A 23738-nucleotide genomic window follows, 5' to 3' on the forward strand; every position below is an offset into this window, starting at 1 on the left:
AATGATATTAATAATTATAATATCTTGACCGAATTAAAAGGGTGAACAGTTGATAACTCAACTGTAATATTTACGCTGTATCAAGTTTGTTCTGTAACGCTGTTTAAATGTATAACCGGAGGCAAAGATGGCCGCCGCCGTCGAAGACGAGGCGGATCCAAGCGCGTTAATAATATTAAAGCTACTTCTAGCTTCGAGCTGAATGAAATCCACTGCCACGTGTCGACCCAACTGTGCGAGATCCCTCGAGACATTTTCGCGCTGCGCCTCGTTCGGGATACGTTCTTTTGTTGAAACGACGTTATCTCGATGACACGTACATAAAGAGGATCGTTTATCGTACACTTAAGGGGGATCGGAATATCGAAAAAGTGGAATAAAAATGATTGGCGAGGTCATTCTGACAAATTCTTCTTTCTTAAATTTTTCTCCATGTTGGGGACCAAAGGTCGAGGAATCCTGATATTGAAAATTTTAAACACGCTTTCAAATTTTTGAATTCTCTCGAAAGTTGTCTGTCGTAAATTGGCTCCCCCTTTTTTTCGCTGAATTCCAAGAAATTTTCAATTTTCTTGAATTCGTGTCGACATTCAAGTTTTCTGCGATTTCGCAATCTCGAGAAGAATATATATAAACATCTTGATTAAAATTTCGGAAAAGTAAATCTACAATTTTGAAGGTCAAGCAAACTTCGGCAAAGTTGGAAGGAATTAAAATTAAAATTCTTCAAAATTAAAAACAGTTCTCTTCCTTTCTTTAATCTATTCTTCATAAACAAAAGAAAAAAAAAAAAAAAGAGAGATTTTTCACTGTTCGAAAACCGGTTTAATTTAACCGATATAATTACGTTCTTGAATCATTCTTGATCGCGGCATGGCGGATGTAAATGGCGGCACAAACGAAGATTAACAACGCTCGAAACGCGCACCGTTTTCATTCCGCATTTTAAGTGGATATATTCGAAACAGGTGGAAATATTTAAGCCGACGGCCCAGATTGATGAGCCTCGATTTCACGTGGCGACAACAGGATTTGCAAACAGCGCCAAAACCGTCTCGAAACTTCGAAACTCACCTTATTTATTAACCTTAACCTCGTCGATATTCATAAAATTAAGATTCTTCACGATATGGAACGTTTGCCAGAGAGAATTACTAGAATTATTATGAACGAAAATTGTTGATATTTACGACGACGAATCAGTGTGATGCTGCGAAGAATTAAGAAAGAAATTTGAATATTCGATTTTTAAGCTCGGTTTAAGCTGGATGAAAAGGCTGCTCCCCTCCAAGTTTATCGATTAAACTTGGCGCATCAAGTTCGACGAACGTGTTCGAGGATTCGAGTTTCCTCGCCCTACTTAATCCCGGTTTATTTAACATGGACGATTTTAACGACGTTTTCCACCGACGTTTCTATCTTTGGAGAAGAAATGGCGAAACGCGGGCCGGATATCCTTCTTGCGATTTAAATAATGCAAATGCCGCGCCCTTAAATTTCCATCCGTTTCCATCTTATAGGCCAGCACAGAATTAAATCGAAAATAACATTGTGCTGGAAATGCAAAGGGTAAACAAGGAAACAATCGAATATCTTGATTTTGATCTGGTAGAAATGTTTCTTTCCTCCTGTGAAGATGCGAATCGATGATCTTAATTCGAAAATATTGAATACAAAATTGTTCCAAATCGATGCAATTTTCCCCTAAGAATTATATATTTGTCAACGACTTACTTCGTAAGTGTTAAAGCCTGGATAAAAGATATTCCGTCATGCTCACACCTACCATCACGATAATATAAAATCGAATCGAGATCCTTCAATTTCTCAGATCGTCGAGTCCTCGAAATCCTCCCAATCCTCTATAACGGATTACTCGCGTCTTACATTCATACTGAGTTATCGCCTTCTCAATCAATTTTCCTTCGATCAATTTGCATAAAAAGTCGCTCATTGTCAGTGATATATATTCGATACCAAATTTCTCGTGGAAAGAATTTTTCCTGGCAACGGTTTACAGAGATAAATCGACAATGATAATTTGCACTTTCGTTATCAATTACGTTGGTCTTTTACGAAACAGATCTCGCAAGCTCGGGCGCAATAAAACAACGAAATGGACGAAAAAAAAAGTCGAAAATGGTGGAACGTATTTTTGGTCGACGGCGGCTCTGATAACTCGTCCCTTGGATTGTCATTCCTGTAACAGCGGCGCAAGATCGCACGAGTCGATGGTGGTGGCCTTTATCAGGACATTTGTGGCCGATCCACAGTGGAAAGGATACCGTCTTTATCGAGCATCCTGTAACGACCTGGATAATAACGCAGCTATTCTATCCGTTTTTATTTGTTTCTGTACACGTAGGACGAAATGTAGCGTCCATTGCAGTGACAATTTTGCGAGAGAAATTGTATTTAAGCGATTGTCGAGTGATATTTATGCATGAATTTTTGAAAAATATATAAAAGTCCAATAATAAAAAAAAAAAACCACCTGGCTTCGTCGTATCTCTGAAAAGATAAATTTATTCTATAATTAATGTATTTTAATATTTTCTATGTAATTATAATAACTTTTTACTACGTCGTGTTCAGTGTGGACCAACCTATAAAGGAGGGAGAACGTTTTGGTTCACAAAGGAAGTTGAGATGCGCAAATTGGTTTCCACGTAACTTTCACATCCTGTTGTTTAGACCGACCAATTTACTCCTAAATCAATATGCTCGTCGACCAGAAACGACTTCTTGTTTCGTTTCCCTGAAACAAGGGAGTTTAGCTCGTTCCTACGTGTTTCCAAGTTTCATTTCTCAAATCCTAGCTAAGAAATCCGATGTGTAATCCCTCTTCGTTACATCGATCATTCGTGTAGCATACCTGTTGAAACGTGTCCACTCCACTTTCCTCGTTCGGAGACCGGTTCGAAAACTGTGAAGTAGTTTCATTGAGATGGGCTGATTAAAACGCCTACGGGAAACCACTGATAAGCTCCCTCCACGAGAAACGTTGCATTGTACCGTTCCTCTGGATTTTATTAACTGGACCGAAAATGGTTGCCAGCTGCGCGGCAATTAACGTCACTCGTTGCGGAACAACGTGTCGCGAAACCTGAAATTTTAAATGATTCTAGTAAAATAAACCGCGGTGGATATTTCCTCTATTTTTCCGAATTCTCTTCTCCTTTTTTCGTTCCCATTTAACGCAATTAGTATTTTATATTTTGGTTATCGATGGCTGATCGTGATACTTAACTTCATCATATTTCAATCAATCGCAATGATGACAAAGAGAATCAAATATCATCACATTTATCCGTTTATGGAAAATTTAAATGTAGAAAAATCTACAGATAATGCAAGAAATATTATAAAATATCCAAAGAAAAATATTATGATATTCAGAATGGACAAAACTACACCAGCAATTTTTAACTTTCTTTATCACACACGATTTGCCAAAAATAGAGGTTAAATGAATCATTTTATATATTCCACACGTAAATATATTAGTACACGAATACGATTTAAAACACAAGCGAAAACATTTAACTCGTTCAAAGCACGTGCACGTACGTTAACTGCTATTGTTCTAACCTATCTAGTTCTCTTTCAATTAATCAATGATACATATTGACAAAGAGAATCAAATATCACCGCTAGACTGTGGATATTTATCCTTTCATGGAAAATTTAAATGTGCAAAAATCTATAGATAATGCAAGAAATAATATTACAAAATATCCAAAGAAAAATATTACGATATTTAAAACTACATAAGCATAATATAATAATAATAATAATTAAATGAATCATTTTATATATTCCACACGTAAATATATTAGTACACGAATACGATTTAAAACACAAGCGAAAACATTTAACTCGTTCAAAGCACGTGCAACGTTAACTGCTATTGTTCTAACCTATCTAGTTCTCTTTCAATTAATCAATGATACATATTGACAAAGAGAATCAAATATCACCGCTAGACTGTGGATATTTATCCTTTCATGGAAAATTTAAATGTGCAAAAATCTATAGATAATGCAAGAAATAATATTACAAAATATCCAAAGAAAAATATTACGATATTTAGAACTACATAAATATAATATAATAACAATAGAGGTTAAATGAATCATTTTATATATTCCACACGTAAATATATTAGTACACGAATACGATTTAAAACACAAGCAAAAACATTTAACTCGTTCAAAGCACGTGCAACGTTAACTGCTATTGTTCTAACCTATCTAGTTCTCTTCCAATTAATCGATTAATCGATTCTACCATCCACTTCTATCTCTCGTCTATCGGTTGATCGATTCTGGATAATATGGTTCCGCGGTTGCCAATCCTTTCGACGATATCGATGAATCGAGCCAGTGTGAATGGACTCGAAAGGAGCTGACACTGTTAGCGAGAAGATAGCTGCGATGTGACTGTGCATGCAGTATTCATGCGGTGTAACGACGGCAATAAGCTTCGCTCGGTTGGAACTGTTAGAGACTATATAATACACATTTTGTACACATTCGTATATCCGTCATGGTTTTAGGTTAAGTTATATCTACGCGCAACGCGTGTTTCACTTTGTTAGAGTACTTCTCAGAGTACGTGAAAAGACGAAAATCTTTCGACGAAGAAAAGTTAGGTTAGGTTATGTTAAAAAGTCTCTAACGTTACTAGTTACTTTTTCCGTTTATTCTCTTACATATAGTTGGAGAATGAGATTTCTGTTCTCGTTGAGATTTTTAATTGTTGCATGAATGTTTTTTATTTTTTATGACTCAAATATAATATTGCGATAAAGACGAAAAAGAGACGAATAGAAATCCACGCTTCCTTTTTCAATTTCACATCGCTAGATTTTTCCTTTACCTTCTCCACTTATTACACGTCTACGCGTGAGAAATCGTCCAAGGCGTAGTTAGAAAAGTTTCTAGGGGGTAGGGGAGTGATTTCGGAGGAAGCAGTTGTTTCGAGCGAACTTTTAGGCTTTCTTCCACGAACGAAACGCAAAATTTACGATCTCTGTTTATTCCAGAATGGATGCCCGCCGTTTCAACGCGGTAAAAAGTAACTTTCGTGGAACGATGGTAATCACGAGTTTCGAAGGAGATAACGATGGTTAACGAGGTTAGGGACGCGACTCGATGCTTAAGATGATTCTTGGAAGGTTTCCTTCTTACCTACGGAGAACCACCGTTGCCTAAGCACACATTTTATTTTGCGGTAAATTGTTTGCACAGGTCTTTCCATATAAGATCTTGGCTCGAAGTATATCCTCGTTCATACGTATTAGAAGATTTAAGGGGATAAAGTTGAAGTATCGTTGGAGAATTATTATGTATCTTGTACACATCTCGAAATCCGATCTATCAATTTTGTCAATTAATCAAGTTCTCTATTGCGACGAGTGAATTTTCTCGCAGATACTTGAGATTTTTTTTTTTTTTTTTTTTAACGCAATTGGATATTCACTCGTGTCAATTTCGATCGATGCTGCGGCCGTGAAATTTCAATTTTTCTCGCCAGTTGTAACGAACAGTTGTCGTGTGTGAATATTGTGTGTGAAATCTTGGTGCACGATTGCGTTTATTATACACGGAAACTCGATTCTCTCGATTCTTCTTCGATCTCGATGAAATTCGATGAATCGTTGACTCGCGCTAAAAATTATCGCGTGTAATCCTGTAATCTGCATTCGCCATGTGGAAATGCAGCGCGCCATAAATATTAAAGGTGTGGAATTATGACGGAGAAAGAACGCCTCCCGACACATTCTCTATAACAGAGCGGTTGAATCGTTTTATTCGTTGGAATTTTTATTAGTACGAAATAATGCAAATAAATTAATCGCTAAAAATATCGTTCTTCAATTTTACGTCACGTTATTTCACCTAAAGGACAAAATTTTGACGATGATCACTTTTTCACGATATTTAGCGTACCTTTTTGCACGTTTCGATCGATTTATTTTTTTTTAAATTCTATTGGATGGATAAGATAATTTTAGAGAATAATAATAATAATAATTATAGAATACAATTTAATCCCAATTAGATAATGATAAATAAAAGTAAATTTAGATCTCGATCACTTAGAAATAATGTCCATCCATTACCAAGTAAATTGCATTTCGTTGAACGTACGGTGTTTTTCTCTTCGACTCGACCTTTCTTCCCTGTAACCGATCCTTTGATTCGTGTTGCTTGAAAATAAAGCAATAAAGCGTTTACAACCCACGTGGAATCCATCCACGCCAGCTTTTCCATTAAACCCATTGAAATTTCAACCGCTAATTAGCCGTAATTTTCTGTCTGAAGTCATCGCATCGAAATAATATTATATAATGTTGAATTAACGATACATTTGTTATATAGAAATAGGGGCATAGGAGCGTATATGGGAGAAATTCATTATCGCCTCGAGATCTAATTTAATTTGCTCGTTGGATAAACGTTCCATCCGAGCTTGTGGCGGAATAATTATTAATCGCGTATTAATTTATCCCCTTTTTTTTATCCCTATAATTATTCATAAGGATGATCAGAGCCGATTTAACTCGTTATTAACTCTTTCACGCTTGGTGTTGCGTGTGTTAAATCGTGTATCGTGCTGCAAAACTGACTTATTAATATAATTGATATTAAATTTTGTCGATAAGACGCGCTTTTGTTATTTTTAACACAATTTCTAATTTCTTCACTTTGCAAAGTTTTTCACTTTATACAGAAATGACAGTGTTCCAATTTTCCAAAAATATTTTGCATAGTTAAAAACCTTGATAATGACTCAATTGTCAACTTGCCGATCGAAAATTTAAACAAAAAAAAAAAGAAATAAAGAAATTATTCAGAGAATAATAATATAATTAAATATTCCAAGAAATTATAATTTATTATTCACTTCGTTCACTATGCAAGGTTTTTCACTTTATACAGAAATGTTTCCAATTTTTCAAAAATATCTTACATAGTTAAAAAATTTGGTAATGATTCAATTGTCAACTTGCCGATCGAAAATTTAAACAAAAAAAAAGAAATAAAGAATAATAATATAATTAAATATTCCAAGAAATTATAATTTATAATTCACTTCGTTCACTATGCAAGGTTTTTCACTTTATACAGAAATGTTTCCAATTTTTCAAAAATATCTTACATAGTTAAAAAATTTGGTAATGACTCAATTGTCAACTTCTCGATCGAAAATTTAAACAAAAAAAAAGAAATAAAGAATAATAATATAATTAAATATTCCAAGAAATTATAATTTATAATTCACTTCGTTCACTATGCAAGATTTTTCACTTTATACAGAAATGTTTCCAATTTTTCAAAAATATCTTACATAGTTAAAAAATTTGGTAATGACTCAATTGTCAACTTGCCGATCGAAAATTTAAACAAAAAAAAAGAAATAAAGAAATTATTCAGAGAATAATAATATAATTAAATATTCCAAGAAATTATAATTTATTATTCACTTCGTTCACTATGCAAGGTTTTTCACTTTATACAGAAATGTTTCCAATTTTTCAAAAATATCTTACATAGTTAAAAAATTTGGTAATGATTCAATTGTCAACTTGCCGATCGAAAATTTAAACAAAAAAAAAAGAAATAAAGAATAATAATATAATTAAATATTCCAAGAAATTATAATTTATAATTCACTTCGTTCACTATGCAAGGTTTTTCACTTTATACAGAAATGTTTCCAATTTTTCAAAAATATCTTACATAGTTAAAAAATTTGGTAATGATTCAATTGTCAACTTGCCGATCGAAAATTTAAACAAAAAAAAAAAGAAATAAAGAATAATAATATAATTAAATATTCCAAGAAATTATAATTTATAATTCACTTCGTTCACTATGCAAGGTTTTTCACTTTATACAGAAATGTTTCCAATTTTTCAAAAATATCTTACATAGTTAAAAAATTTGGTAATGACTCAATTGTCAACTTGCCGATCGAAAATTTAAACAAAAAAAAAGAAATAAAGAATAATAATATAATTAAATATTCCAAGAAATTATAATTTATTATTCACTTCGTTCACTATGCAAGGTTTTTCACTTTATACAGAAATGTTTCCAATTTTTCAAAAATATCTTACATAGTTAAAAACCTTGATAATGACTCAATTGTCAACTTGTCGATCGAAAATTTAAACAAAAAAAAAAAAGAAATAAAGAAATAATTCAGAGAATAATAATATAATTAAATATTCCAAGAAATTGTAATTTGTAATTCACTTCGTTCGATAAGATCGAATCAAGTTCATTATTTTTCGAAATTCAGAATCGCCGAGCTGGGGTCAAAGAGAATGGAAAATCCTGGAACGAATCCTCTCTTTCCTTTCTTCGATCCACCATCGACAATGGTCGTTGGAAAGATAGGAAGGGGAGGAGGAAATCGGTGGGACGCTTATTTTGCCCTTCCAACATCATCAAATTTATTTATCCGTGGAAAAGAATCGTGGCGCGATTGAAATGGTGACTTCTCGCCACCCACCCTTTTCATCGCTTAATTAACCCCTGATACGCGCATGTTTTATTTCTCTCTCTCCCCCTTAATTAACCGTTCCTTTGTATCCTCCCTACATGCCACCCTTATTAATTATTTACCTTAACCTACGATCCCGTACGACCCAATTTAACGATGATTAATTATCGCCAGAAAAAGTATCGGAAAGAGATTGCAGAGTGCTCGCGCCACGAGTAGAGTAGTTTCCAAGGCGGCATTACTCCTCGCTTTTAATCCATTTTCGTGTCTCGAGACTTTCTTATCCAGCGGTTCTCAACCTCTCGAGACGAGAAGCTTTTCGAATTTACTCTTCCTCCTCGTATCGAAATATTCAGCATTCGAACGAAAATGTTATACGCGTGCAAATAACTTCCTTCCTCCACTATTCTCATAACTTCCGACCGAAAGTGCACGTGGAAGAGCGTTTTTAACAAGAGCGCTAAAGATTCAAAGGAAATTTTAATTAGGAAGAGGATCTATCTATCGATGGAACGCAATTGGGTAATCTTGGTTACCCTGATTAATAAAATCTTGAATTTGGAAGAAAAAGGGGATTTTTTTAAATTATTTCCATAAATACGTTCACATCTTCAACATCTCACGTTAATATAAAAAAATGAATGCAGCTTGAAAAACACATTTATCCTATTATATCGAGTTAAACAAAACAGTGAGAAATCGAAAGAACACGGTTTTCCAAAATGGAAACCCTCTTTCGATTTTACGATTTTACCCAGGAAAATGAACGGAATGGAATCGAGTCGAATTGTCCGAACCGGGACAATAACGTCCAACGTCCTCCACGGCGACAGTGTAAACCGATCCACCCTCTATGGACCTTTACGATCCCCGATGGAAACCGCCCTTTCGCTCATCGATCTCTCCTCTGTCCACACCGTGCCCCATCCATCCTGTGTATCGATCCTTGTCAACGTTGGGGAGAGGTGGATGCAATTAAGGTGTTGGCTCCGTGCGCCTTTTCTCCAAGATACTTGTTGATATTGGGGATATCGATCGTGCACACACGGTTTAGTTGGACGACAGGTTTTGGATTAACCTGCGTGGAGGAGGAGTCTTAACTTGTCGCGTATCTCTATTCTTGCGAGTAGTTTTCACTCAAGATGCGGAGAGAAAAAGTTTTAATCAATGCGATTAATTTATTGTATTCAGCAATAATATTATTGCTTGATGTAGATTTGGATGGCTTTAAATTATTAGAAATATTTTTATGATCGAATAGTGTCTTATAGATTTATCTATTTGATATTATTTGTGATACGATAATTTCGAAAGCTGGATAATTCTTGATCGAAAGTTTAAACTTTAAAATTTCAGAAAAGAAAAGAAATAGAATGTTTTTATTTTACGGAGAATATTTTGTGCTTGCTGTATATTTATTTACGTTTGATTTTTTGATTCTTATGAACAATGCACTGTCGAACTACAGTTAGATTTTTTTTATCCGAAATTACACCGTGATCGAATATTAGTTACAAAGTTTTCGAGCTCTGTAAGCGCGATGAAATTGGTTCGAGCGGAGACGAGTTTGATTTTTCGTTGACGAGTAACGAAATTATTTAGAGAGAAGGAAAATAGCGATGAAAATAGAGAGGATGTGAAAAATAAGAATAATAGACGGTGAATGTGTGAGAACACGTTATTGGAATATTAATTCAAGACGAGTTCTTCGTTGTCGAATAACGAGATTGTACGATAGAGAGAAGGAAAATAATGATAAAAATAGGGATATAATATAAGAAGATGAAAAGTAAGAATAGTAGACAATAAATGAGAGAAATATATTTATCGCGATATTTGCTCTGAGGATGCTTCTTAGCAATCACTTTATTATTAAAACAACAATTAAATCAACAATTTGATATCCAACAAATTATCTTTCTTTATACGTAAAGATACAACATTAAATATTAAAACATAAAAATTGTGGAAGGGAAAAAAGCCTGGAGTCTTTCAATCACGTTACGTAGTGTGATGGATCTTTTTTGGAAGAAATCTCAAGGTTAATCGTTTTGGATTAAAAGTTTAAATTTACAGAAAGTGAGATGTATATGCTGTACAAATTATTTTCGATATTTCGAGGATCAAATACCCGATCGAATTTTTCTAAAAGTAATACTGCTTCCGTATTCCTCGGCCCGCATTTTTCACGTAGCAACGAAGCTGGAAAATGTCCGCCAGGAACGCGCTCGAGGATCAGCACGGAGTTCGGAGAAGAAAAGGGGAAAGAATTTGCAAGAGAAAAATCTGGGCAATATTCAGAATTCTCTCTCTCTTTCTTTTTTTTTTTTTATCTCCTCTTTATCTTCGCTCCTCCACGAAAAATTGAAAATTTCTCGATCGTAGCGGATCGTCGAAACGTTCTTATTTAATTTTATCCCTCCTCCAAACATTCGTTAATCCGAACTTCTTCTTCTCCTCGAGTTATATTATTTGTATTATGAATTAATCTCAAGTTTAGATCAATTGTTGGGGATAAGAGTTGGGGAAAATCGTACATCGATCGAGTTCCAGTGAATTCGATGATATCGAGAGACTCGGACAGTTTGATTTCATAGTTGTGAAAGGGTGTAAATGATTGTACAACGGGGATTCCAGTAGTGGCTCGAAAGAAATCCACGATAGTCGTCGTTTCAGGCGGAGTGTCGAGGATATCGAGGCCTTTCGATCTCGTTCTTTTCCATTCGAGGAATCGAACATCTTCGAAAGGATTTTGTACAGTGCTTGTTTCCCTCCTCTTTTTTTTTTTTTTTAAATTTAAAAGAGGAAGAAAAATCGATGGGAAAATTAAAATTGAGAAGAAATTATCGTTCGATCGAAATATCCTCGCTCGTTTGACGAATTCTCGGCTCGTTTTTTTTTTTTTTTTAGTTTGCTGTTAAGTTAAATGAATGTATATTTATACGGTACAAACACAGAGATAAAAGTCAAAAAATTCTTATTTACTCATCGCCAAATTCGCGTAATTTTTCAAGTTGTCGAAAAGGAATAACTTTCACATCGCTTTCTTCCGTTCCAGGTATGTAAAGCTCGTTTTATTTATCCTATTTTCAACGTAGTTCAATATTCGAAGGAGAGCAGTGAGAGAGTGAGTTTAAAAAAAAAAAAACACTGAAAATAATTCAAACGATTAAAATATATTGTACGTAAAGTTTATAAGTGAAATTACACATAGATGTATCTTTATTTAAGATCATCTAGATAGAGAATCTTTTGATAAATAATTACTAATGCGTGCTCTTTCATTTCCTCGAAGAAAGACGACGAACAAAATGCAAAGGCACACCAGTGGATTCCAAATAATTGAAATTACGAATAAAGTTACTTCGATAATTTATTGCTCGAATCGTAATAATAATAATCGTAAATAATTGTAGTGCCAAAGCGGATCAACTATAACAATTATGAATAAGTGTTACTTATGAAGCATGTTAATAATTACTTAAAATAATTTTACTCGAAGTTTTTAACTAGTTACTTTTTGAACGGATTAACGTCTCTGTCCTTTCCATTTCAACCCCATACTTTACTCAGTGTTCAATATTTACAAAGCGAATCAATTATAATAATCATGAATAAATATTCAAGCACTTCAAATAAGTAATATCAATTAAATTAACTTTATTCGAAAACTAGTTATTTTTTCTATTTATTAATTAATGCTCTACTGCGTCCCTTCCATTTCAATCCCATCTTCCACTCAATGTCCAATATTCAAATGCCAAAGCGAATTATAGTATTTTACAATTGCATTATGAATAAATGTTATTCATAAGCATTTCGAACTAAATAATTATTTAAACTAACCTTACTCGAAATTTTTAACTAGTTACTTTTTTCTACTTAGTAATTAATGCTCAGTTCTACTGCATCCCTTCCATTTCAACCCAATATTTACATACCAAAGCGAATCATAATAATTATGAATATAAATGTTATTCGAGTATTTCGAATAAATAATTACTTCAATTAACTTTATTCGAAATTTTTAACTAGTTACTTTTTCCACTTAGTAATTAATGCGTCCCTTCCCCATTTCAACCCAATATTTACATGCCAAAGGGGATCAATAATAATTACGAATAAATGTTTTTCAAATAAGTAAATCACTTAAATTAACTGTATTCGAAACTTTTAATTAGTTACTTTCTGAACGCGTTAATGTTCAAACATCTGCTACATCCCTTCCATTTCAACCCCATCTTTCTCTCAATGTCCAATTACATGCCAAAACGAATCAATTATAATATCTATGAATAAATATTACTTTTCAAATAAGTAATCACTTAAATTAACTTTATTCGAAATTTTTAACCAGTTACTTCTTCTACTATCAATTAATGCTCAACTATATTCTTTCCATTTCCACCCCATCTTTCTCTCAATATTTATATGTAAATATTCAAGCGTTATTCAAATTACTTAAAGTAACTTCTCATTCGAAATTTTTAACCAGCTACTTCTTCTACTTTCAATTAATGTTCAACTATATTCTTTCCATTTCAACCCCATCTTTCTCTCAATATTTACATGCATCAAATCGGACCAACTATGTAAATATGTTATTCAAATTACTTAAAGTAACTTCTCATTCGAAATTTTTAACCAGTTACTTCTTCTATCAATTAATGTTCAACTATATTCTTTCCATTTCAACCCCATCTTTCTCTCAATATTTACATGCATCAAATCGGACCAACTATGTAAATATGTTATTCAAATTACTTAAAGTAACTTCTCATTCGAAATTTTTAACCAGTTACTTCTTCTATCAATTAATGTTCAACTATATTCTTTCCATTTCAACCCCATCTTTCTCTCAATATTTACATGCATCAAATCGGACCAACTATGTAAATATGTTATTCAAATTACTTAAAGTAACTTCTCATTCGAAATTTTTAACCAGTTACTTCTTCTATCAATTAATGTTCAACTATATTCTTTCCATTTCCACCCCATCTTTCTCTCAATATTTACATGCATCAAATCGGACCAACTATGTAAATATGTTATTCAAATTACTTAAAGTAACTTCTCATTCGAAATTTTTAACCAGCTACTTCTTCTATCAATTATGCTCAACTATATTCTTTCCATTTCAACCCCATCTTTCTCTCAATATTTACATGCATCAAATCGGACCAACTATGTAAATATGTTATTCAAGCGTTATTCAAATTACTTAAAGTAACTTCTCATTCGAAATTTTTAACCAGCTACTTCTTCTATCAATTAATGTTCAACATATTCTTTCCATTTCAACCCCATCTTTCTCTCAATATTTACATGCATCAAATCTGACCAACTATGTAAATATGTTATTCAAATTACTTAAAGTAACTTCTCATTCGAAATTTTTAACCAGTTACTTCTTCTACTTATCAATTAATGTTCAACTATATTCTTTCCATTTCCACCCCATCTTTCTCTCAATATTTACATGCATCAAATCGGACCAACTATGTAAATATGTTATTCAAATTACTTAAAGTAACTTCTCATTCGAAATTTTTAACCAGTTACTTCTTCTATCAATTAATGCTCAACTATATTCTTTCCATTTCAACCCCATCTTTCTCTCAATATTTACATGCATCAAATCGGACCAACTATGTAAATATGTTATTCAAATTACTTAAAGTAACTTCTCATTCGAAATTTTTAACCAGTTACTTCTTCTATCAATTAATGTTCAACTATTCTTTCCATTTCAACCCCATCTTTCTCTCAATATTTACATGCATCAAATCGGACCAACTATGTAAATATGTTATTCAAATTACTTAAAGTAACTTCTCATTCGAAATTTTTAACCAGCTACTTCTTCTATCAATTAATGCTTAACTATATTCTTTCCATTTCAACCCCATCTTTCTCTCAATATTTACATGCGTACCGTAACTTTAACATTCGAAATTTTTAACCAGCTACTTTCTCGACTCCGCCGTGTCTCTCTTCCATTTCAACCGCATCCTCCGATATTTACATGTCTCGTTGATAAGCGGATGCAGACGTTCGACGGTTTTCCACGTGACACCGACAAATCCAGCGAGCAAAGATAACACCGCGAAAAGCATTAACCTTCATCCCCTAGAAATCCTGTACGTGGCCAATCTCCACGTGCCACTCTCTTTGCCCGCCCTGTTCTCTCTCTCTCTCTCTCTCTCTTCCTCTCGCAACACACTCTCTCTTTCTCTCTTGACTCTTGGAAATTAGGTCTATTCGGGTTTATCCGTTACGTGCTCGAGGCGGAAACAGCCTTTGCACAACCTTTCGTTTTTTCCCTTCCTTTTTCTTGCCAAATCCGATTTTAATCGAAGCCACTCGAATCGCGACTCGATCTCTTTATCGTTTATTTCTCTTATTTTCGAATCGAGACTTGGTCGAAGAGCGTATTATTCTCCCGAAGCGTTCCGAAAAGTATCTGAAAAGGATTTGTTTTTTCGTTTTTTTAGAATACTTAAAGGAGAGAAGGATCTTTTATTTATTTATTTATTTATATATTTCCTTATCTCTCTGAGGGGGAGGAAAAATCGCGAAGGATTTGTTCCCTTTTTTTTTTCAACCGTGAAATGATTTACACCGAAACTTTTCATTCGCGTTTCCTCTTTCTTTATTCCCTTCAGAAAACTCGGGTAAAGTTCGAGCGATCCTTTTTCGAACGGATCGAAAGAATTTCGCGAAAAAGTTTTCGAAAGGGGAAACGTTTCGATTCCCTTAGAAATATCGTGTTTCTGTATCGTTGCGTGGGCTGCGTCGAAGCAGGATTCAATGAAGACGTGGGTGGACGACGGGAGTCAGTCGAATTATCGTTGTCGTAGCAGAGGCGTGGGCCCTCGTGTCTTGAACGACTCGAAATACGCGTTACAGGAAATCAGAGAGGAGTTTATAACCGGTGATAGCGAGGGAGATATCCTTTCCACTGTGTCGAATCGACGACCTGAAAAATTATGCTCGACGAGAAAAGGGAGAGGAAAAAATTATTCCTTCGCATATTTTTCCAAAAAGAAAAAAATTCGCATTTTCGTATTTAAAAAACGTGGAGATTTGCGTTCCACGAATCAAGAGGGAAAATATTTCCCCTCGAATATTCGAGATAACTCGTGGAAACGGAGAAGGAAACCGCGATCGAGCTTTCAATTTTTTTTCTTTTCCATCCTCGAAATTAGAAAATATTTTTTCCAGCGGATACTTTGCCGCTGGATTGATAAAATGTATGAATCGTGGAGAAAACAATGTGGCAATTTTGCAATTGGAAGAGAAGGGAAGGAGTGTTGGAAAGAAGGTGGAGAATTCTTTCTTCTCAAACGTGTCGCGAGCGGAAACATACAGGTCGCGCTTTATCAGGGCTCGATGGATTTACGACGAGATGCGTTTGGAAACAATTTACTAAGATTCGCTCGTAAATCCGTTAGGCAAGAAAGTATCAGGTGTGGAAGTTAATCAAAGTACTCTTTGAAATGTATTTCATCTTTTAAACAAATATGTTATGTTTATTGAAAAATACGTTAGGATCCTTTTTAAATCGAAACAATTTCTCTTAATTCTTTTTGAAATGTATTCCATCCTTTAAACAATTTTTGCAAACTATTATAAATGGTATAATTATTGTATATAATTACGTAGTATAATTATTATATAGTTTATTTCATTTAGTTATTCAGTTGTTTATTCGTGGCTAAAAGAAATTAATCTGAAATAGAGATTAACTTTTTAAAATTCTTTTATCCTTTGAAACGTATTCCATCTTTTAAACAATTTTTGCAAACTATTAAATAATAGTGATAGTATAATTAATCGTAGTATAATTATTACGTAGTTTAAAGGAACTTATGTTATTTACCTGTTATTTTATTCAAAAATACGTTTACAATACAATTTACTAAGATTCTCTCGTAAATCTGCTAGGATGCAAACAATCATGAAAGTGTCAGGCGTTAATTCTTTTTTAAACCGAAGCAATTCTCTTATTCTTTCAAATGTATTATTCGAAATGTATTATAGTATAATTATTGTATATAATTACGTAGTATAATTATTATATAGCTCATTTCATTTAGCATATTATTCAGTTGTTTATTCGTGGCGAGCACACGTGGCTAAAAGTGTCAAATTAATCTGCTTTTTTAAAATTCTTTTATCCTTTGAAATGTATTATTCCATCTTTGAAGCAATTTTTCCAAACTAAATAGTATAATTATTGTATATAATTAATCGTAGTATAATTATTACACGGCTCATTTCATTTAGCATATTATTCAGTTGTTTATTCGTGGCTTAAAAAGAAATTAATCTGAAATAGAGATTAATTTTTTTAAAATTCTTTTATCCTTTGAAACGTATTCCATCTTTTAAACAATTTTTGCAAACTACCAAACAATAATAATTTCATATAGTTTGCAAAGCAAATGTGTTGTTCACCTGTTTATTTATTCAAAAACAATGTGTCTTACAGATTTAATAATTTTAGGTGAATCTGCTGCACGAATTTAAATTTTAAACACAAGCCACGGTACATTGACTTGTACGAAGGTAGCATAATAAATTGCCTTTCAATCGAGGGAACCAGATTAATTACCTCTTCATCTCTGAATTATTAGATGAATTTAAATATTTGATAAAAAAGTTCACGGCATACTATAAGACTCAGCCGTACAAAACGAATTGAATCGATCGAATGATATTTAAATTAATTTCCACTGCCCGACAAAATTCACACTTTCGTCCGAATCTTTCGATTCAACATTTCGATCCAAGAATTCGTGAAACCAGAGAATTTCGATCGGAGAGATATCTGATCGGCGAAATTTTCTTCGAACAGTTGAGGCGAGTGGATATTTATTAAAGCGTGGCCGAGTCTGAGGACACTCTCTGAGGGGTTAAATGAACCATAAGATAATTTCATTTGGCTCGAGAAACTGGAGAATCTGGTTAGAGAGGTAAGTGACATGGAGACCATGGCTAATCGATCCCTAATCCAAACATAACGCAATCTGAACCGAGACTTAATCGCTCCAAGCGTGTTGTAGCCTTAATTGATATCGGTGCCACGCCGTCTCTAATTTGGACACGACCCCCTAAGTCTAAGCCTAATTCAATACTCGTTCGAAATTAGCGCACCGATCGAATCGACGCATCTGAATCGGTCGATTGTTGCACGATAATGCAAAGGTAAATCTTGATGAGTGAGCGCAAAGTTCGTTTCATTTTTTAATTATGCGTGTGTTGCACGAGCTAACTGGAACAATATTCGATCGCGCAACGAATCATCTCTTGAATCAACCTGAAGACGTACGCGGATGATCGTGCACGACGAATAATTATATGCGTTTCAAGTATCGTGCAAGAATTGTGCTCTTGTTGTAATTATTTTTCACAGAGCTACAGAGATTCTATAAAAATAATCGTTGTATATCCATTGTATTCTTCTGTATATCCTATAAAACGTAGAGGATTAAAATCGACAAATAATCGCGTTACGTCGCATTATCCGGTTAAACAAACGCTTTCGTTCGTTAAATTGAACGTTATAACTCCACTTGTCGAGATTTAAATTTCCGCCAAAAAAAAGGGCGTATAAATCCCTTCGTAGCTATCGCACGAATGGCGGGAGAAAGGGAGAGAAAGAGAGAGAAGGAAACATTCAAAACGGCAGCATAAATCTATTCCTTCTTTTTTATTCGTATCGAATCTCGCACGGTGGAATTTTTTTTTTTTACAAAACTTTGATTATTCCATAAAAACATCTTTCTTCTGTAATCCCATTCGATAAAACATAGAGGATTAATAATCGCGTTGAATTATCACGATTCCTTACGAACGCACTTTGTACGAAGCACCGATTATTCTATAAAAATAATCGTTCTAAGTATTCGAAACACACTTAATAGAAATCCCACTCGATAAAAATTCGACAAATAGCAACGCAATCACTTTGCCTTGCATTGCATCCGTTAAACCATCACGTATCATTATTCATAACTCCTCTGCTTAGAATCTAAATTTCAAACATCGCCAAAAAAAAAAAAAAGAATAAATCCCTTCGTCGTACACGAGAGAGAGAGAGAGAGAGGAAAAAAAGAAACGTTCGAACCGAATAGCCAACCGCCTATTCCCCTTTTTCTTTTTATTAACATAGAATTTTTTTCACAAAGCATTGATTCTAATAAAAACGTAAGTATACACCGTCTTTCTTCATTTCGAGATACAGTGGAATCATCCCATTCGATCGAAAGGATAAAAATTATTTCGCATTATATCTTTATCCGCTTAGAATCTTAGAAATTTCAAACGTCCCGACATCTCCAAAAAAAAAAAAAACAGAATAAATCCCTTCATCGTACACGAGAGGGAGAGAGAGAGAGAGAGGAAAAAAAGAAACGTTCGAAACGACACCATAAACCGAATAGCCAACCGCCTGTTCCCCCTTTTTTCTTTTATTAACATCGGTGGAAATTTTTTTTCAAAAATTCGTAAGTGTAAACCGTGTTTCCTCATTTCGAAATACATCCCATACGATGTAACGCAATGCAAAATAATTTTCAATTAATCCTTTACAATTGTGGTTTATCTTTATCAATATCTATAACTCCTCCGCTTCGAATCTAAATTTCAAACGTCCCGGCATCGCCAAAAAAAGGAAAAAAAAAAAAAAGAATAAACCCCTTCACGCGAGTAGAAACACAGAGGGGGGGAAAAAAGGCGAAACGTTCGAAACGACACCGTAAACCGAACGGGCTATTCCCCCCTCCCCCTCCCCCCCTTTTTTTTTTTATTCGCACGAATGGAATTTACGCGAGGCATCAATGACGCCGGTTCCCGGCACCCACACGTCCGGGATCCACGTCATCCGTGTTGGTAACGTAGGTGGGAAGGCGAGCGGTTGGTGCGCGCATGCGCGGAGGGAGGAGTTGGGCGGCGCGGTGGGGGGGAGGGTGCGAGGCCTGGTACGGCCGGGTCGAGGCGAGGAGACGCCGGCGTCCGTCAGAGCGGCGTCGCGACGCGAGCGCTCGCCTTACGCCTTTCGATCCGCGCACTCGTTCCCCGGTCGTTCACTCGATCGTATCGTATTTCTCGCCTCGCTGTGTTTACGTTCATCTCGAGATTCGTTCGAGAGAGGGGGGGTTCTTGCTCGAAGGAAGGAAGGAAGACGAGGTGATTCTCGAGGTGGCCGGGTCGGAGAAGGGGAGACTTGTCGACTGGTGTAACAGGTACGTCGTATTTTGCGTATTGTGTGCGATGCGATGTTTGGCGGGTGTTAGGGAATAATGGTATGGGGGGAGGAAGTTTTCCAAGCGCAGGGAAATCGATGTCACACGGGTGCAGGTTGTCGCAGTGAAAGGCTCGTCGCGTTGCACCGGTTTTCTCCCTTTTTATCGTGGATTTTCGTTCCCCGGATCCGTTCGAATTCTCAACCCCTTCATTCGCGAATCATTCGTTTCCTACGTTGAGTTGAACCCGATTTGCGATCGCTCGAAACACGCGCCAGTCGTAAACTGGTAGGGCAGAGTTCAAGAGAATTTAAGTTTAAGTAACTCTGATAATCGTGATCGGGTAATCGTAATTCGATTCATTCTCGATAATTTCGTGAGTAAGTTTTCGTCGTAAAATGATATTCCATACTCGCAATTGTTGTTCGAAATCGGCGCGAATATTCGATCACGAAGCGCGATCTCGACTCCACAAATTCGTCTCGTTAATTATTATATACCGAGGCGGGAAATGGGCGATATTGTATCTCGATAAAGGAATTGGAAACTGAAAATATGATCGATCGTATTATACAGGGATCAAGATTGATATTAACCCGCGAGAGGCATCGCGTGTCGTTTTCTATACACTTCGATGTATTATTACTTGCGGCAAAATGCCGTAAATGTTGATACGCGACCAACAATTTACACATGCATATTTCAAATAATAATAATAATAAGAAGAACGAGGCTCGTGCTTTTATCGTGTTTGGTCATGAATCGTTTCCACGATGCAGTCTGAGATAAGCTTGGATAAATTGCGAGCTTTTTAACGTTACTCAAATTCGTTTACAATTATTGGCGTTGAATAAAATAATTTAAGAATATTTTTCTAAATTTCGCGTAATTTAATTACGCTGGTGGAAGCAGTAGATTTCAGTTTAAAATATACCGAATAACGAAGTAAGTAAAATTTTTTCTCTTGCTCTCTTTTTTTTTTTTTTTTTCCTCTTTAAGTAAAAATAACATCCATTAGAATTTCAATTAGCATATTCAGTATATTTCCACTTATTTTCGCTTTAATTTATCCAGCGAGACTAATTGAAAGATGGACACATTTGAAAATTATCTTTGAAATAATTAACGACTACTAAGAGTCGAAAGCTACAAAAGCAGACAGCAGATAAATTAATTGCTACACAATTATCCATCTCCCGACACAACGCATCCAACGGTTCTCCATTTATTTATTATTCATCGCATCAACATGATAGACGGAAAAATGAAGAAATTTCGAAGAAAGAAAACTTAAGAAAAGAATCCACGCAATATATTCCTTCTTTACAATTTCGTGGTAAGATTAAGTTAAGCTCCTCCTCGTAAAAATAACTTTAAACTTGAAATCTTCATCGTAAGAATCTATCGATGATGATTCGTATAGAGACGGAGGCACGTATCGATCGAAACCTGCCTCGTTTCGGAGACCAGGTTAATTAAGTCCTCGATTGCGTCATTTTATCCTTCACGATCATTTGACTCCTCTTGCTGCGGTTGGCTAACAGGTGATACTCGTCGAATGGGCCCACTCGTCTATTAACTCTTCTTCGAATTAATACGTTTAAAGAATCCTAGTAATCAAGAATTTAAATTTTTAGTTAAAATTTTCTAAAATTTAATTATTAACGACAGAATTTTATCAATTTATTTAATTTATTTATTAATAAACAGGTAATTATTATTTTAATTTCAATTTAAATATATATATATATATTGATTTATAATTTACAAATAAATTCAAAATATCTTTTGAAAAATCATCATTGATAAAAACGAGGGCGATGTTGAATTAACATAAAAAAATTAAACGCAGCAGTTTAAGTTATTTTTTAAAAACTCTGCCCGACCTTTCAAATCTTACCTCTGATTTTAATTCAATGTTTATCTCTCATCTCTGAAAAGATCCACTCTTTTCACTCGCCTCGTAAAATGTCATGGAAAAACGCACAATAGTAAAAATCGTCTCCTGCAAACTTTCGCTTGTCTAAAAATCTGTCTCCTATTTTTAATTAACCGAATCGTCCGCTTTTCCTTCCTCGCTTTTATTAAACTCGACGATTCCCTCAAAGAGAATTTTCAACAAAATTCACCACCTGCACACCTTAGGAGCGGCGGAAATCCATCCCAATCGTTCGTGTCTTCGGCCCAATTTTCGAGCCGGCCAATAATCCCCCATACGAGAGATCGATACGAAAACGAGTAGAGCGAATCAATTAATAATCCCACGCGTGGATAATTTAAACAACTGGATTCGAGGGGTGGACAAAACAAATTATTCCCTCCCTCCCTCTCTTGCATGGACGCCGAATACGAATGCTAATTAATGAATTACGAATTCCTCGATGTTGTAGCGCGTTTAAACGTCGGCTTCGCCCGAGAGAAGAGAACAAATTTTTTAATAAGGTCGAAAATAGAGTTGAGCGGGGCCCAATCTTCCGGTGGATTCCGGTGAACATCGGAGGATATCGGGCTACTTTAAAAAGCTAGTTTCTTCTTTTCGTCGTTTGAAATAAATTTGTGAAAGCGAATGGTATAATAACAAGATCGAAGAAAATAAGGAGTAGATTGATCTGGCAGTGGATAGGATCTGAGTTTGATCGGACAGTAGAGTATCACGATAGAAAGTAGAGAGAATTAGCAAATATTGTAGACGTGATTAGACTCTTATTTAGAGGGAGGGGTTAAAATTAGAAACGGGAGGAATAAAAGGTTTCCACGTGTAAAATAAGTAACCGCAAACACTTCCCCGTTAATTTCGTGCTCAAACAAAAATGGCGGCTGGAATAGCAGCTCGGATGTCGTCGATCTGTCGACGAAGAGCTCGATGATGCTATCAGCTCGACTGATTAGCTTCGTTCGTTTCAGTGGAATGGAAGCTGCCAGCACCGTGGAAGACGATTCACACGAGGAGATCTCCTCCTTTCTTCTCCCATTGTTTGTCGTACAACAACAAAATCGAGCAAGCTTGAACTGGTGGACAATTCGGAGAAATATCATCGTTTCCATTGTATTCTCTCGCCAACACAATTTTCCTAATGAGTCGGTTTAACAGTTTGATCAAGGTCTTGGGGAGGGGAAGGAGCGTGTGAGAGCCTGGCTGGCTGGCTGGCTGGCTCGTCCATTAACATACATTCTGGAAAAAGCCGATATCACGATGCGAATTAAACGACAATATTGACGCGTCTCCCTGCCTTTTAATTCGAACGAGACTTGTGCTCCCGTTTCGCTCTTTATTTAGAACAGTTCTCGGATTTAAACGGGATCACGGAGGAATTTATGCTCTCGAAATTATTCGAGAAAAAGGAAAGGAAACGAATTTTGAATTTTTCCTCGTGTAAAATCCTCGTTTCGTAGTTAATTCGACTCGTCTGATTTTTCTTTATCGATACGACTTCTTCCCATTTCGTTTGTTTAAACTTCTCGAATTCTCAAATGGATGGAATTTAATATTTCGGAAATTTTCGGGAATGGAGAGGAAGTTCAAAGTTTCGAGTATTTCAATATTTATGAGAATATCGAATATTGCCTTTTTCTCACTTTGATACGATTTTTTTTATTTCGTTTATTTAAACTTCTCGAATTCAAATGGATCGCGGAGGATTTTTATATTTTCGAAGTTGGGGAAAGGAAAGGAGAGAGGGGAAGTTTGAATTTTTCAACGTGTAAAACATTGTTTCACGATTAATTCGACTCGATTTCAATATTTATGAGAATATCGATTCTCACTTTCTCAATTGATACGATTTTTCCATTTTCGTTTATTTAAACTTCTCGAATTTCAATGAATCGCGGACGAATTTATATTTTCGAAAGTCGAGAAATGAAAGAAACAATTCGCGAGAGGAAGTATTTCAATATTTATGAGAATATCGATTATCTTTTTTCCACTTTGATACGATTTTGTTATTTCGTTTATTTAAACTTCTCGAA

General features: G+C 35.0%; 1 protein-coding gene and 2 long non-coding RNA genes across 7 annotated transcripts in view; 1 reads left to right on the forward strand and 2 right to left on the reverse strand.

Annotated features, from left to right (window-relative positions):
- The window catches only part of LOC147658114 (uncharacterized), a 130619-nt gene that overhangs the window by 13134 nt on the left and 93747 nt on the right, over positions 1–23738 (forward strand). The window contains exon 1 of one of the 5 annotated variants that reach the window (XM_086904614.1): positions 19526–19769. The exons of 3 other annotated variants lie outside the window; for them this stretch is intronic. The gene's annotated coding sequence lies outside the window, so the exon portion shown is untranslated. Of the gene's footprint in view, positions 1–19525; positions 19770–23738 lie in introns of those variants that run through there. One more of the 5 variants, XM_086904615.1, reaches the window with a different exon arrangement.
- LOC147658115 (uncharacterized) overlaps positions 1–23738 on the reverse strand; it is a 107495-nt gene that overhangs the window by 12387 nt on the left and 71370 nt on the right. The gene's annotated exons all lie outside the window — the stretch shown is intronic.
- Positions 1951–5553, reverse strand: LOC147658116 (uncharacterized). Its single transcript, XR_015291093.1, has 3 exons — positions 4250–5553; positions 2607–3106; positions 1951–2511 (listed from the first exon to the last, which is right to left on the reverse strand). It is a non-coding gene; the product is annotated as an uncharacterized LOC147658116 (long non-coding RNA).

The sequence above is a fragment of the Apis florea genome, unplaced genomic scaffold, assembly GCF_048593485.1.
Source record: "Apis florea isolate Af1SG1 unplaced genomic scaffold, ASM4859348v1 contig_2350_pilon, whole genome shotgun sequence".
Taxonomy (NCBI): Eukaryota; Metazoa; Arthropoda; class Insecta; order Hymenoptera; family Apidae; genus Apis; species Apis florea.